Source organism: Aquarana catesbeiana, linkage group LG07, assembly GCF_042186555.1.
Source record: "Aquarana catesbeiana isolate 2022-GZ linkage group LG07, ASM4218655v1, whole genome shotgun sequence".
NCBI lineage: Eukaryota > Metazoa > Chordata > Amphibia > Anura > Ranidae > Aquarana > Aquarana catesbeiana.
In genome coordinates, this window is record NC_133330.1 from 270544263 (window position 1) to 270560764 (window position 16502).

Genomic DNA, 16502 nt, shown 5'->3' on the forward strand with positions numbered 1-16502 from the left:
CAAAAAAAAAAAAAAAACTGGGTAATTTTCAAATTTTACTGAAAGTACTTTGAACGTTCACACTTTGCATGTATAAAGCTGTCTTTAAGCCTTGCACTCACCACTAGCATGGAAAAAAAAACCTGACAGCTTAGGTCGGAGCCGCTGTACTAACAATCTGATGTTAGTACAGCAATCTCCCCTGCTGTGTTATTGTGTTCTGACCCCCCGCCAGAACACTCCAGTCAGCGCTCTCAGTCTTCAGTAAGTGCCCCCATGAAAAACTGCTTTCCATGGGGTCACCCGTGTGGGCTTGCTTCTAAGCCACTCTGTCTGTGTCTATTGACACAGACCAGGCAACTCGGCCCAGCTCCTCGCTTCCTCAGCACAGCATTTGATTGACAGCAGCGGAAGCCAATGGCTCCTGTTATTAATCTGCACAATGAGGAGGGAGATGGCGGCAAGAGTCGCTGCTCTCGTCAGGGGCATGGATATGGAAGTACCACTGGTCCTCCTGTACGGGGCCCAGGCAGGCAGGGGGGCCCTGGCAGTAGGGTGAATCGGATGGGGGTAGGGAGGGTGAACGGAGGGGGGGGGGGGGCAGTTACTGGAACCCATCCACTATATGGCTCTCTTCTGCAGCAGCTAAAAGCTGGCTTCTTCTCTCCCTGCCACCAGCTTTCAGTTGCTGCAAGAGAGCGATACAGGGGATCGGTTCCAATAATAGCATCCCCGCCGCACCGATCACCCTCGCTGTGCACAATACCTTTCCCCCTGTTACCCAGCCCCCTGTGTGCTCCCCCCCACCCCCGCAGTGCTTCCGGTTTCCCTCCTGTATCACCGGTGTGCTAGAGTGCTAAATTTTTTGCTGTTAGTGTATGTAAATTGTTCAGGCTTGGCTGTGCTTCTTTTTTTTTACCTGTGTCTGGGCAGAGACTCAGGGAGGGCTAGATGACTCACAGACAGCAACTCTGATACCTCACCCTTCTTCTAGAAACTTGGAGAAGATTCTAGAAGAATGGGAGTGGAGGTGAGGAGGAGCTGCTTGGAGTATTCTGAGGGCCCTCACCACATCTACAATAGATGGGTTGGCAGGGGAAAGGCCCCCTTAAATACTCAGGGTCAGCCCAGCTGGGGCAGTGGAGTTCGGGTGGAAGATTGAGATGGAGTGTTAGGAGGCTGTCGGTGGCCCTTGAGGGTAACCCCCTAATCTGGGGGGTGACCTTAGGTCTGGGAGATCGGGTGCAGAAGGGACCCTCTTCACAACACACAGGAGTGTCCTGACCAGCGGCATGGGAGCAAGAGAAGGACAGCAGGACGAGAACACTGCCAGGCAAATCTCCAGAGAGGAAGACAGCCAGGTGGGCTGGTGTGTGTTACAGTCAGGTAGGACTGAGAGGCAGCCTGAGAGGACTGGGTGAGAGCAGTCTAAGATGGATGCAGAGTCAATCTGGGGCACTGTGTTTAGCCAAGAGGGCTGGAGAAAGAGGCAGCTGCAGCCAGGGGGGCTAGCAGTGCTTGAAGACGTTGTGTTTGGAATCAGTATCCACAGAAGTATACAAAAGATACGCTGCGCTAAGGTGAAAATATCCATCTGGAGATTATTAATGCATATGAGATATACTGAAAATACCGCATAAGCGGCTTATCCAGCCACAGCAAGGCAAAAAGGATATATATAAAAAAACAAGTGATTTTAAGGTGCAATGTGTAAATAATATACTAAATGTATACCATTAGAATGAGAGTAGCGATGACTAAACTACTAACTGTATATATAATGAATGAAAAATTATTTATATAATCTGAAATTTACAGTGTAAAAAATATATAAATATATCGCAGTGATAAGTGCAAAAATACAACAAAGTGCCAAGTGCCACACAATGAGTGTGAATATCAAATCCAAGATGTGATACGTGGTAATTAAAGTCCAATTTATGAAAGAAATGCACATAAAGTCCATAAAAACAGTTCATAAAAAATCCAACGTGCCTGCATTAATCTTAGTGCTTAGTGCTCAGAATTCCATGCTCAAGTGCCATCCAGTGACCCCCCAGGGACAGGCGCTCACCTCAGAGCGTGCGACTCAGCTGTGAGACTGAGTCTAAACACGGTTATGAGCCATCCCACGGCTCAGTGATGGAATCCAGATACACAGTTTTCAGCAGCAACTCCACAGTTAGGAATAAAGGAAAAGAAAAACTGGATATCATTTATAAATGTTTATTAAAATAAAAGCTCCCCACATTAGGGTACTCACATTTGCAAGGTGCGTGAGTGCACCGATCTGATAACAGTTTCCAAAGTTTGCCTCAAAGTTTGCCTGTCAGGAGGGATAAGCTGTGCATCGCATCTCAGTGGAGTGAAAGGCTCCCACAGAAGGACAGCTGGGCACTAGGACTTTGCTACACAAACAAGGGGCACACGATCCCTGCCTGTAAAGGAAATTTGCTACCAATCCAAAAGTGCCATCTGGTCCTGGGTGTTGTAGCGCTTCAAGCAAGGGTTGTGCTGGAGGAAACTGAGGAGTGTAAATAGCTGTACAGAAGAAGTTGTCCCTGAAAGTTCTACTAAAGTCAAGTGGGCATCCCATATTACCCTTCTCCCTATCCAAGTTAAACCCCTAGTTAAAATACAAAACAAAGCACTGGACTGTTCCTTGCCTCAAGTGTGCTGTGAAAATGCGCTGTGCCTGGCTGTGCAGAGTGGGGAATCCCTTTCTACTTGCAGTTCCTTAGGGGGTGCGCTGCACTCCTCTCCTTTCCGCCGGCAGCTGTAAGCACACTATAGGATCTTTCAGGATAGAGAGAGGGGGAAAGGTCCAGTAAATATGTCATATTTACCAGACACTTCCTTTCCTGAATGAACACAATGAATGATTGGTAATGATCACTCACTGTGTTTGTTCATAACAGAAGCATAGTAAATTGTGTTAATTTGGAGGAAGGGCCCTGTTAGGTTGGCTGTATGGAGCCCCATGGTTTCTAACAGCAGCCCTGGCTCTCATGCACATGGATGGATCAGATCGCGTTAATGTAAGAATAAGGCAGGGCTGGGGTGATCCTGTAGCAGAGAAGGTTTTTTTACCCTAATGCATAGAATGCATTAAGCTAGAAAACCTTGAGGCTTTGGAACCACTTTAATATGCCACAACAAATAAGTGATAGCCCCCCTTTAATTGTGACTGACAGCTATTTTTTCTGAGCATTGTGCAATGCATAAAGTAATTGAGCAATAAGATCAACACTGTCCTCATATTCCCTCCATCTCTCCTTTCATGTGTAAAGTTTGCAGGCTTGACTGGTTCATGAGCCATTGTAATCTTCTTATAGCCATAACTGTTGAGCTTTGGCTCCCTATGAGATGAAAATGAATGGTTTAAGGCCAAGGCTAAATGTCACCCTTGCCCAAAGTCATGTAATGAAAGCAGCCCATTACTAGCTGTTCAGCAGGATGAAAGTTCACTGCTTTGTGAATAAGGCCCCAAGGAGTATGTTATCTTATGAGGTGAAATGCTGTCTCACACCATTACCCTCTTAGATGGCTGGCGAGATTTACTGCATCCTATTGTACAAATGTGACACAGGAGACAAGCAAAATAAAAGAGATGAATCAAAGCATGAGCTGCCTGTGCCCATTAATCATACCGGATGATGGGAAGGCTGCCACCGGGCATATTACACAGTTCCCTTTTCTATTGCTATTGATCTGCATCGCTGTCCCCGTCATCTTACCAGATCACTAAATCATTAAACGGGGTCAGTAGGTAAAGGACCACTAAACCTAGAATTAAAAAGTTCTCTTTTGTGAAAGACGTACATGTAACATACAGTCCTATATATAAAACATCCTTTTATCTCTACAGCAATTAAGGGTCCACCAACATGGAGAGCTTGACTACGTGTTCATGTAGGTCCATGCTCTTCTTACAAGAGAATGCACAGGTGGTGCCTGCAGTTCCATGTTGGTAGTCCATAGAAGTCTACTGGGACATGCGGCTGAACTTACAAAGCTGCTATATCCAAGTATGACATGCGGGTGTGTGCATGCACACAGGGTGAGTTCAGTGACCCACACCTGCACACAGCCACATGTTATATTGGGACATAGCGGGGCGGCACAGTGGTGTAGTGGGTAGCACTCTTGCCTAGCAGTAAAAAGGGTTGCTGGTTCGAATCCCAACCACAAATCGCTGGTTCGAATCCCAAGACACTACCTGCCTGGAGTTTGCATGTTCTCCCTGTGCCTGCGTGGGTTTCCTCTGGATACTCCAGTTTCCTCCCACACTCTAAATCAAAGCTGGTAGGTTAATTGGGTTCTGTCCAAATTGGCCCTAGTATATGAATGTTAGTTAGGGACCTTAGATTGTAAGCTCCTTGAGGGTAGGCATAGCTCCCAACTGTCCCTGATTTTGAGGGACTGTCCCTGATTTGGAGCAATGTCCCTCTGTCCCTCTTCCCCCCTCATTTGTCCCTCATTTTGGTCTGATCTATATAGTTGTATATAAAAATCCCTTTTTTTCTTTCAAAAAGTGTTCCCCAGCGCTAAATCTTTCATCCAATTTCTAAATTGCTGCATTTGTACATTTCAAAAGCCAATATAAAGGAATGGTAGTGGTAAAAAAAAGCCTTGTGGATTTAATTAACCTTTTTTTTTTGTTTGGTTAATTCGCCTTTAAGGGGGTGTGGCAGGGGATGTGTCCTATGCCTACATACATTTGCTAGTAGGTGTCCCTCATTCCCATCTCAAAATGTTGGGAGGTATGGGTAGGGACCGATGTGAAAGTACAATGTATATGTAAAGCACTGCATAAATTGATGGCGCTATATAAGTACCTTAAATAATAATAATAATAGCGGCTTTGTCCATTCATCTGCATGTCCCAGTAGACTTCTATGGACTGCAGACACGGGGATGCACTCAACGCCTGTGGATCCCCTTGCCAGAAAAACACAGACTTGCACGCAGTCAAGTTGAAGTTAATTCTTGCCTTTATTTTGGCTTTCTTGGCTCCTCTTTTCTCCCTCATCAACATGGTAACGACCACCTCAATACCGGCCATTTCTGACACTGCTCATATATATGTAAAAATCTACATTTTTTTGCTAGAAAATTACTTAGAACTCCTATATTTTTTTAGCATAGGCCCTAGAGAATAAAATAGCAGGTGTTACAATTTTTATGTCATGCAGTATTTGCACAGTGGTTTTTCAAATGCAATCTTTTGGGAAATAAAATGATTTTTATTGCACACAAACACTATATAATTCCAAATTTTTTGAGAAAATATAAAACATGATGTTACGCTGAGTAAATTGATACCTAACATGTCACACTTTAAAATTGCATACGCCCGTGGAACAGCACCAAACTAAACTAAAAATCTTCATAGACAACGATTTAAATGCCTTTACAGGTTAACAGTTTGGAGGTCTGGCACTAGAATTATTGCTCTCGTTATAACGTTTGGGATGATACCACGCATGTGTGGTGCAAACACTGTTTACATATGCATGCGCGACCTACATATTGGGGGGGGGGGCAGGGATGGGTTTAAATATATATATATATATATATATATATATATATATATATATATATATATATATATATTATTCATTTATCACTTTTATTGTTATCACAAGGAATTTAAACATCCCTTGTGATAAGAATAGGCAATGACAGGTACTCTTTACTGAGAGATCTGGCCTTCAGTGCAGCAGACACAGTTCAGTTTGACCAGTTGTTTTCTTGGCCAAAAAAAATAAATAAATAAATAAAAATAAAAATAAAAGTAAAAAAAATCCAAGTGGTAAGCAATGAAGATCAGTGATAACGAGGAAGGGTCCACCACCAGGTATTGAAGGGGTTACTCCTTACCAGAAGGCCATGACCCCCCACTACAGAGGATCACAGCAAGCAGAGATCTTTTAAAGCCAGAATGGGGATTAGCAGCGGTGTCCACCAGGGGTCATCTCGTCAGCAGCCATTCCAACAACCCAGGGCATTGATACCATAAAATAAAAAGGGGCTCACATAGTGTAAAACCACTTTACATTTTATTAAAATAGATAAAAAACAGATATACACTTACAAAGTGTCAGATGGATAAACAGCCTTAAGTCCGGCTCCGTGGCCACCGGAGCTCGGACAAACCCGTCCTACTGGGAAGCAACTCGCTTGGGGGTGACGTCAGCGCGTCGTCTGGCTCCGCCCTACGCGTTTCGTGACATCATCACGTCTTCCAGGGGAGTCAGACGACGCGCTGACGTCACTTTGTAAGTGTATATCTGTTTTTTATCTATTTTAATAAAATGTAAAGTGGTTTTACACTATGTGAGCCCCTTTTTATTTTATGGTATCAATGCCCTGGGTTGTTGGAGTGGCTGCTGACGAGATGACCCCTGGTGGACACCGCTGCTAATCCCCATTCTGGCTTTAAAAGATCTCTGCTTGCTGTGATCCTCTGTAGTGGGGGGTCATGGCCTTCTGGTAAGGAGTAACCCCTTCAATACCTGGTGGTGGACCCTTCCTCGTTATCACTGATCTTCATTGCTTACCACTTGGATTTTTTTTACTTTTATTATTTATTTATTTATTTTTTGTTGGTGATTTGGACGCTTTACAACACTTCATTGATGGTTTTTTCTTTGGACTTTTTATAACACTCAATTGAGGTTTTAATTTATGGACTTTTTTTCTTTACTACTAAAGTTCTGCACATTGATTTATTTATAATTCCCATATGAATTTTTTCTTCACTGTAAATTATTTATTGTGTTCCACTAGCATTAGCGCAACCTCTTATTTTTTTATGCTTTTTTACAATTGATGTTTTTGTGAGGATTGCTGCTTTTCACTGTATTTTATTTTTGTACTTGGTTTTTAGCGCAGTTTCTTTCACTATTTTCTCTGTTTTCTTGGCCAGTAAGATAAATAAAGAGCCAAAACCGGAAGTGATTAAATCCTCGCCGCTTTTGGTTTTGGGGTCACAGAGAGGGAGGAACAATGTCAGCTCCCCTCTCTGTGTGTAATGCAACCGTTGCTGCCAGTCACACTGGTCAGCTGCGGGGGGGGGGGGGGGAGGACCCTTCTGCCACCCGCAGATGTGATCAAGTGACCAAGTGACTGTTCAGCCACTCAAATCACTTTTGATTAAAAAGGAATTGGCAGCTGTAAATTATGATACCAGGGAGGAAAGTGTATAACCACTTCCCTCCCCATGTCCTTGTCTCCCCCCCAGTATGTGACCCCTCCATACAAGCACATTTGTGTAGTGGGTCTTTGGATGCATGTCCCCATTACATCTTGTGGGACTTCCTCCCATGTCAGCACACTGTTGCCCCCTGTACGCACGTCAGCTTAACAAATAAACACTCCTGATGAAGCTTTACAGTGAAACTCATTGAGAATTCACATCTGGAACAATATGCTATGACTACGATCATTTTTTATTTGTTTATATTGGAAAGTTTTCATATATATTCACCTATAAAATATCAATGGATGTGATATGGTGTCTGATAAAGGCTGTGCTGGTTTTCAAACAGTAATGCTCTTTTTATATCCTTCTTTTAATATTCATACTCAATAAAAATTGTTTTTATACATTTGGTCGATTCCTGAGATTTGCACCTTTAAAGGCCCATTGTTTTTTCTTTTTTTCTTTCTGTAGTATATTACTTTGTCTTTGGTGGTTCTTAAACAAAAAGTTTTATGCCTCAGAACATGAAAGTTTTGTACTTCAATAAATTTTGATTGTTGCGGAAATTTGGGGGTTTGATAAAGCAATACTGACACAGGTCAACCGTTCCTTGTTCTTTCCAACTCAAAAAAAGTTTGGGCTGGAGTTGGGCTTTATTACAGGTTATTAGCAGAGAAAGCTCACTTGTATACTACAAGCCAAATGTCTAGAAAGGCTTCAGGTGTGCATGAACATGGGTGCTTAGCAAGCTCAGTATTCCATTTGTGCTTGGCTCCGTTTGTTCAGAGAAAGCACATCAGAGCTTGGCATGCTTTTTGGGTTCACTGAACACCCCTAACAGAAAGCCTGTCTACATAAGGACTAGACTTCAACGGCAGACTTAAGTCAGCAGGACGTGGTTCTTTTGACTTGCATTTGGCACAATTTCCTAGTGCCTGAGTTCACAGACCGGTCTATTCTTTGTTTTGGTCAAAGAACCCTTTGACAAGTGCCAACTCTGCAGCACTTGCCTTGCACAAACAGGGCGCACAGGCTTACAAGAGGACCAAAGAACTCGGCTCACTCATTCATACCTGTCAGCTGTCCATGATTAATAGAGATAGCCCCAGCCAGGGTCAGAGGATCAGGAGCTGGTCCATAGTACTGACTGGTGGTACCACCAAACCCACCATTTTAGATTTATTTATTGTCATAATGTGCTAGTATGCATCACATACTAGCACATTATGGATCTTGCCTTAAAACGCAGCCCTCCAGCGGCACGCTGTCACCGCTATCTTTACAGTGAGGGCCGGGTCTTCCTTCCGGGTTCGTGGCCCCCGGCTATATGAATGGCCGAGGCTGTGGTGACATCACTCCCCCGCATCCATGTGAGAGCACTCGGCTACGGCACAGGCTCTAAAGGTCCTATACTGTATAGACCTTCAGAGTGCATGCGGTGGTGACATCACTGGCTGCATGCAGTGTGAATATCTGATAAAAAGCGCAAGTTTAGGAGATATTCACAGTACCTACAGGCAAGCCTTATTATAGCCTTATGGTACTTGTAGGTACAAGTTGAAAAACTAAGTTTACCACCACTTTAACCCCTAATGCTGGTGCCTCCCGACTCTTTAAGAGGTTTCTGATGCTGGGAGGCAGGGCGGGGTTTCTGATCATGTGACTCCCGTGATTGGCTGTCACAGCGGTCACATGATTGGAAAGCTCCCAATCACAAGTAGAGATCGGGAGCTTTCCAGTAGCCGCCGGTAACTGTGTCGGGAGCGCGCAGGGCTCTCGGCACAGCTCTATTTACATGGAACAGCACAAAGGACTCAAAGATATTAAAGAGACATAACACAATTTATTTCATGTTGGCTATAATGGCCACGTAATTTTTTAAGGGGTAACCCAAAACTGAACAATAATAATCCATAACCAGCAATATATTTAATCTTAAAGTTACATAACCATAAATCATTTATTTATTTAATACTATAACCTAGTCCATCCAGAACTGAACTGAATGACAAACCCCACTAACAAACGGCATGACATAAATTCATATATATTTTTAAGGGAGAGTGGGTGGGAGCAGCACGGGGCTCCGTCTTCAGCGGGGGTCTCCTCAGGCAGTGAATGGAGTGGGAAAGCCGCCAGCTTTATAGCCTCTGCCCGGCTCAATCCTGCCCGATTCAGCCAATCGGGACCCGTTGCTATGGTGTACCACATTCTGCCACAACTCGGAGCAACCTAAAATGAGAAGAGGGGAGGGGGGAGAGAACGGCAAAGAAAGGCAGCCCTCTGTACTGTCCCGTGGAGCCCCTCATAAGCGCTAGGGGCTCAGGCATTCTATTTACATTCAGGTATATGTGGCCACTCTGCATTAAGGCCCACATACCAAGAGGTGACATATATACGTTAGGCTGGCGTGAAGAAGTTAAAGAGAAATTCCACTTTTCTTGGGAAAAAAACGATACCGTCTGGGTAATCTATGTACATTGCAAGGATTTTAACAAACTTTGTAGCAGTGTTTACACCCCTTTAGAAGTAATTAAAGCAGTATTAAATCAAAATCAATAATTTATCATATTACAGCTTACCAATTCTTAGATGTGATGGCTGCATTTGTTTTCTTTGTAGGCTTTCCTTCTTTTATTCTCACCAGATGATCCAGCCAGTAAGTCTGTTATTTTTCAAAAAAACAAGCTGTCCTGCAGGTGCTACAGTTAAGGGGTTGAGACAAACCATTTACCACTGATAGGGGTGCTTACAATTATATTGTAACTTACTAATTATTAGATGTGATGGCTGTATTCCCTTTCTTTTTTTAGCCTTTTTTTTCTTTCATTTTTACCTGGTGATCCACCAGTAAGTTTATTGTTTTTCAAAAGAACAATTTGTCCTACAGATGTAGCTTACGATGATCAACTTTTATTTATCTGTTAAACCTTTATACCAAAGGGGGAAAAAAACAGTTTGCTGTAACTGCTTATAAAGTGTTAGCTGGAGTTTGGCTTCAATTTGTTAGCGTATCTAAATCTGCTAGTACATCTAACACTCCCCCCACCCCCCAGACTGGCAATGCTTCTGTCCAAAGGCGCCCCTGTGATTCTTCATCCAGAGTGTAGGCACTCTAATACAGGTGGTGTGTTACAGGCCAGATCACCAGATGAAAAATAAAGAAAACTAATATAGTCACCATATCTGATTGGTAAGCTGCAATATATATATTTTTTTGGTTTTGGGTTTAATACTGTTTTAACCCTTAGGGAGTATCTCACCAAAGACATAATTCCTATTGCAGTGGATGTATAAAATTTTACTTGCATCTTAGTGAAGATTTCTGGGAAAATTGAATTAGAATATTAAATTAGAAAGATTCAATTATAATATGGCTTCTCTAACTATTGTAAATGATAATTCTTTTTTTTTTTTTTGGTTTGCTTTGCTATATTTTTTTTCCCAAGAAAGTGGAGTTAACCATGAAACATTCTCAGTTTGCAATGTGTATTAAAGTGAATGTAAAGTCTCGTTTTTTCTTCCTATAAAAATAACAAACATGTCATACTTGCCTCCTCTGTTGCAGTAGATTTGCACAGAGCAGCCCGAATCCTCCTCTTCTCAGGTTCGTCTTTGTAATCCTGGCCCCTCCCTCCTGTTGAGTGCCCCCACAGCAAGCAGCTTGCTATGGGGGCACTCAAGCTGAGTCACAGCTCCCTGTGTCCATTCAGACAAGGACCCCTGGCCCAGCTCCGCCCCTTCTCTCCCCTGATTGGCTAGCTGACTTTGATTGACAACAGTGGGAGCCAATGGTGCCACTCCTGTTTCTCAGCCAATCAGGAAGGAGACTCTTAGACGACACTCGTGGACATCGCTGGACAGAGAGGGACCTCAGGTAAGTATTAGGGGGTTTTTATGTTCTTATGTTTTATACATTTTATAAATTTTTTGCTATAACATGAAATATAAAATTAAGTCTATATGGCATTATTCATCTATAAGCCTCTTAGATAAATTAGATTAATGTTTTATTCTTATTTCTCATTGCGTATTGACTATATGCACATTAGGATCCAGAATACACTATTTTTTGATTATATAATTTTTGATCACATATATGCTTTCTTTTTCCATTTGAAAGCCGGATGGAATACGGGTGGCCACTTACACATTACGTATAATTTTAGCCAATCCTGTATGTGGGGGACCGATACATCTGTCCATTGGTCCGTCTTGCATCACAAGAGTGTGTCACATCTGATGACCCTAACGATGTTTTGGCACGCACGCTTTGTCATGATGCCATGACATGCGTTTGACCACCACATCAAGGCGTGGAACGCACGCCAGTGTTGTGATCTTGGACATGCGTTCCACCTCTTCTGGAGCCCAAATCTAGCCTTGACGTCGTGACGTCAGCTTCGTCACGAGGTCCTAATATGGAACGCACGCCATCTTGCGGATTGCGGGACAGCGAGCCCCTAACTATTTGTTATTGGAGAGGGACAGCTTTCTTCTTAATTTTAGTTTACTTAATTTTAGTTTATTTGAATCTTTTTAATTTATGGGCACGCATAATACTATATCTGACCTAATTTGGTAGCATATAAAGGGAGATATAAAAAGTATTCTTAAGGTGCTGGAACGCATAGCTTAATGCAATAGTGAGGCTTGGAACGCATGCGGGTCCGCCATCTTGGAGGAACCCGGAAGTGCACGATTCGAACTTGTACGAGCTGGATTCTCATCATGGGGGTCACAGTATCTATATTAAGGAGTATGGCTGCAGTGGAGGAGCACCCCAGACTAAGTCTAGTGAGATGAAACGCGTCGGCAGGACTCCATTGCCTCCATGATTTTGTACTAAGCGCTTTTTTTACTGCACAAATGTAAGTGTTATACTCTTTATCAATAAATGTTTTTTATTTACGGAATTATGCTATGTGGCCCCTTTTTATTTTTCACGGGCTACTTTCCCGGGATGGATAATCACTTATCAGGAGAAGACTCTTTTGAAGCCCTGATGACTTTAGAGTTCCATCACCATTGACTTTAAAGGTCCCTCCGCCATTGCTGGGTGGCAATACAAGCTCATCTGACTCATAGAATGTATGTTCTTTTGAGTCCTATTTTCCTGGTAAGCCTGCACTTTACTTGGGTGGTGGTATCATCACATTGGTATTTTGACCACTTATTCATCATATTGGCTACTCACGTGGTGAATTGGACTGATCCATTCCAAATACGAACTGTGAATAATCATTGCACATGAGGAACACTTGGAAATTACTAAAGACTTTACTATTTCACTTTTAAACTAATTTTCACTTTATTCATTATATGTACAAACATTTTTTGTTTATATTGTCACTTGGCACAATAGCGCTACACTTTGATATATTTGTTATTTGGAGCAAAATATTCTGTTTGTTGTGTGAGCTGCTAAATTACTGAGCAAGCGCAGGGTTTAAAATCTTTTTGGTTTAAGTATTAGGGGGTGCTGGGGCAGCTGCTGCACACAGAACGCTTTTTTTTCTTAATGCACAGAATGCCTTACGATAAAAAATCTTCTGCCTTTACAACCCCTTTAACACAAATCATGAACAATGCAGAATATGTATATTTTAAATGAATACATATTTGATAATTGTGCATGTTGCATCTCATGATGCTCAAAAATTGCCCTACAAGTACAGCAGCTGGGTCCCTGTAAACTATGTTAACAACTATAGTACTTCCCTTTATGTAAATGCATAGATAAGTCTTTCTCAACCTTTTTAACATGGAGGAACCCTTGAAATAACTTTATGGTTTCAGGGAACCCCTGGTAGAACGTACTATATCTACAACCCATGATACATTAGTGTTATGGTCAGTGGGAAGAATGCTCCTTATGCTTGTGGTCATTGGGAAGAAGTACCCCCTTACAAATACTTAAAAAGATCAATGGTGCCAGTGAAAACATATCTAAGAAAATTTCTCAATGCTTAAGGAACCTATAGTAACCTCTGGAGGATTCCTAGGGTTCATTGGAACCCAGGTTAAGAAACCCTGACTTAGATGATGGAATCTAAAGAGAAAGTGTTTGGGGGGGGGGGGGGGACAGGTGTTGAGAGACAAGTTCAAAACTTATTTTCATGCCCCATCAACTAGGACAGGCTTTCTAAACCAAGGTTCCTTGGAACTCTAGGGTTCCCCCAGAGTTTGCTTGGGGTTCCTTGAGCAATGACGGATTCACCTCCCACCTACAATGACCATCAATGTAAAGGGGTCATTTTCACTAACTTACAATGTAAGGGGGTCATTTCTTCACTGACTTCCGGTGTAAACCCATTGCACTTAGTAGGAGCACGTGTCTCGGGTGTCTTGACTTAGCAACAGTGCTGGCCTTATTGGAGCTGAGACAGCTGCAGTCTATAGTCGTAGAGGATTGATGGGTATGCAGTAATACGATGAACTATCTAAAGGTTTGTGCATTTCAGGTCTTTATCCCTAGCAGTAAACTCAGTGTTGACTGACCACAAAGACCTTTGTAGCATAAAAAAGTACCTTTTTGCAGAACATTCATGCTATTCAGAACTTAGGGATTAGGAATGAAAAGTGTCTTTGAGAAAGAGCATGATTGTATTGCACAATCCTGGTGAGCAGTGGGGTTACGCAAACAGTAAAATGCATATTCTTGAATAATTAGCAGACGTGTGCAATAACCTTGCTCCAGCTTTTCAGCAGCACTGGTGCACTTACTGAGTTCCTCTTTATTTAGTATGATAATACCACTCTTCCTGTGTTATGGCTGTTTAACATCTGTTAGCAATCCCCTTGCTTAATTAATGCAGGATTCATATTCAGCAATGCATAAACTTGGCACAGGCATATGCAATGACAGATACAATATTTTATGTCCGCTCTAAATCAAGAACAGCAGCAAAAGGTGATAATAATTAATATACTGGTTCCACTAATAGATTGTGGGTTCAGTTTATGAACTGAAAGAAATATGGAGATATAGACAATATTGTTTAGGCCTCGTTGCACATATACAGGTAATCTAAATACCCTTTTTACTTTTTTTTTCTGTTTATAGGGCACAAACATATGTTGTGTGTTTCTAAATATACAGTACATTATATTCATGAGGATTCAGGAGTTATTGGGATACTATCAAGGTTGGAACGCTGCTTCACCCCCTCCAATTCTATACATTCTATGGCACTACCCACTTCTGGTTGGCTTCTTAGAATATGAGAGAACTGTCTCTCCTCTACTGGAACCTTTTTTCACATGGTGTGGCAATGTTTAGCTATCCGTTCATACTGTGAGTCGGTGGTTGCCGGTTTAAATTAGCTTTTTGACTGGTCTCTACAGCTTGATCCACGAATGGTGTTACTGGGCATTATGTAAGTTGTACCCTCTAGATATATGAAGTTATTTTTGTTCTTTGCCGTTTATTATGCACAAAGGGAGCTTCTTCTTAGATGGAAGCAGCCCACTTCGCCCATGCTAAATAGTTGGGTGGCTGCGGTAAACGCAGTTTTGCCATTGTACAAATTAACCTATGAAAGTAGAAACTGTCCCAAGAAGTTTGACAAAATATGGTCAACCTGGATTGATGCTCATGGTTCAGCTGAGCCTAGTGATGGGTAAAATGTTGTACAAGGGTATGGTTCGGAAATGGCTCCAGTTCTTCTCCTTTTCTCTGCCAATTTATCTTCTCTCCTAATCCATCCCTCTCTGCCCCCCCCCCCCCCTTTCCCCTTTTATTTTATTTTTTTTTAGGTGGAATTGGGCGCTCTATGCTTCTTCTTATGGTGGATGGGTGATCTTCAAGTCCTTGGGGAAGGAAATTGTATGACTATGTACCCCCGCTAGTTCTTGTCAGTGCTTTTTGGGAGTGTTGCTATGACCTGTTGTGTACTTTTACTTCTGACTAATATGTAATGAATTTGGATTGTGCAAATTTATATGTGATCTTGTATTTACTGTGTGCATTATTTGATAAACCTTTAGCTGTTAAAAAAAAAAAAGAATACGAGAGAACTTCAGTTTATTCCCCTGATCTTGTCTCCATTATTTACTTGTTTCCTTGTACCATAATGTATTTCTATGTGGAGGCAGCCATCATAGTAGAGAACTAGGGCTTTGTCAGAGCCGTGCCGCTGATGACTGGTGATCTTATAAGAGGTGAGGTAATGATCAGAAAGCAGTAGTGAAGGATTCACAGATACACAAAATAAATGATATAGGAGCAGGGAGATCCTTGCACTGCAGATCCATAGTTATAGCTTCCTCTGCAGCAAGAAGGGCAATGAGCGACACAGTGAAAACATCCCCAGATCTCACTTTAAAGCTTTTGGGATTAGCAGTCAAAGGCACCAGTGCCTGAGATGATCTCACACCGTAGAAATACAGCTACGAGGCTACAGGAATACCACGGCACAGTCATATGTCAGGAGGTGCAATGCTGATTTTCAGGACAATTTTTCAGCTCACTGCTTTGGAAAAATTAAAAGGGAAGAAAGACTTAATTAACCATTCTTAAAATGTTTCTCTTTTTCCCCTCCTCTTGCCCAGAGGACACCATCTGAGACTGACAAAGAAGGCGTGGCTTGCCTCCGAAGTGCGTTCCGATTGACCATCCAGCATCTTGGGTTGACAGGTCGCTCTTTGAGCTTGACAGCTCCCTCTCCGTGGTGTCCATCGGCAGGATTGTTCAAAATCTGGCTCTGGCTTTCCTTGGACTTTCCCGGAAAGATTAAATCTGGCATAACACTGCCTATTGCCCAAGACTGTTTTGTGAGTGTATTTTATTTGTAATTTTATGCTTCTACATTAAACCGTGCAAGACAAGCGGTGGCTTGGCGCCTCTCTTTTCCTCCCCTCTTTCTGTTTCAGCACTCGGGTTCCCAGCCCATTTTGAGGAGGCAGCCTCGCTCCAGCCTTGGATGTCAGCCAGTGTCTGATAGATTTATATTACTTCTAACCTCTGGGAATATATTGTGTTAGATTAGCACAGTATATTGAGATAATAGTCCATGTTGCTATTTTTTTAAGGGTTGTGTATAGACAAGGGTAGTGCTGAGAGTGTGTGTTTTTGGTTGTCTTACCCATCCTGCATACCCTGTATAAAATAGATCTGTGTACTTACCTATTTTTAGTCCTCTTCCATCTTATCAGTTAATCCTGCAGCTCTGGTTCCCCTGTGTCAGTGAGTGGCTGCTGCAGGGGAGAAGAGGGAGCGCCAACAATGGCTAGGCCATGGGAGCATATGAGTGATGTCATGGCTAGTTCTCCCCTACACAGTGGAGCTTGAGCTGCAGAATCACGTGACTGGACC

General features: G+C 42.5%; 1 long non-coding RNA gene across 1 annotated transcript in view; it reads left to right on the forward strand.

Annotated features, from left to right (window-relative positions):
* LOC141103586 (uncharacterized) overlaps positions 1-16015 on the forward strand; it is a 32407-nt gene extending 16392 nt beyond the window's left edge. Inside the window, exon 2 of the long non-coding RNA XR_012235338.1 lies at positions 15740-16015. This is a non-coding gene — a long non-coding RNA (uncharacterized lncRNA). The remainder of the gene's footprint in view (positions 1-15739) is intronic.
* The last annotated feature ends 487 nt before the right edge of the window (positions 16016-16502 follow it).